This window comes from Chrysochloris asiatica, unplaced genomic scaffold (assembly GCF_000296735.1).
Source record: "Chrysochloris asiatica unplaced genomic scaffold, ChrAsi1.0 scaffold00142, whole genome shotgun sequence".
Classification (NCBI taxonomy): domain Eukaryota; kingdom Metazoa; phylum Chordata; class Mammalia; order Afrosoricida; family Chrysochloridae; genus Chrysochloris; species Chrysochloris asiatica.
In genome coordinates, this window is record NW_006408660.1 from 4,836,170 (window position 1) to 4,837,212 (window position 1,043).

Genomic DNA, 1,043 nt, shown 5'->3' on the forward strand with positions numbered 1-1,043 from the left:
GGCTGGGAGACTTGTAGCCAGTGGAACTTGGAGCGGAGGCAGAAGGGCGTGTACCCTTGGACCCGCTGGTCAGGCTAGGTGATCTGGGCCCACAGCTTGGGAGTGACAGAGTGGCTGGACTGAATAGGGGCCGCAGAGTCGCCAAACCGCGGAGATGCGCCGCAGGAACATCTAGAGTGCCTTGCCGACCTCGGGTCGTTCCGAACTAGTTGTATTTTCTAGTTTCTTTTCCTTTCTTCTTTGGTGTTGGGAGGGGGTGCACTCACGGTTTGCCCACATATGTCTGGGTGAGAAGAGATAAGGGATTAGAGGAGCGGCCAGAATCCGCCCCCACCACCAGTGCTCTCCTCTGCCAGGAACACACGCTTCTGGGCTAGGCTGAGATGAGGAGTGGGTCTGCATTTTTTCACGGGTTTGAAAGAGAGCCCAGCTAGTGCTGTGGAGTGCGGTGCTGCACCACAGATTCCTTTGAGCGACAAGGCCAGTGGGACTGAGCCGGTGGCTCACACTCACCAACCACTCATAGGAAACCATATACAGGTGACACGGCTGGGCTGTGTGTACTACTCGGTCGGCTTGCACTCATGGATTTGAGAGCCGTCCCATTGTAGCACGGTGGGCTGGAGTGCCACTCCAGGGCCTTTTGGTCTGCTGGGTCAGTGGCTCAAGCTCACGGGCCGCTCTTCAGAGGCCCTGTGCAGGGGACACAGATACCCGTCATATGAGGTCTGCCTACTCATTTTCACTGGTTTGAAGGGAGTCCAGCACAGTGCTGTGGGCTGAGGTGACACACTACAGGGCCTTTTGAGCTGTAGGCCCAGCGGTTCGTGCCTGCCAGCCGCTCCTCGAAGACCCTATACAGGGTCGCTACAGGTCAGAATTGACTAGACAGCACCTAACAGCAAGGAGAGGAGGGCAGAAGTGTCTGAAAAAGAGGATTCTAAAAACATACACATATTAGGAGTCAGAATTTTCTACCTTTATTATTTTTCCCCATTTTATCTTACTTTACCTTTATTATTAGCACCTTTTTAAATTTTATT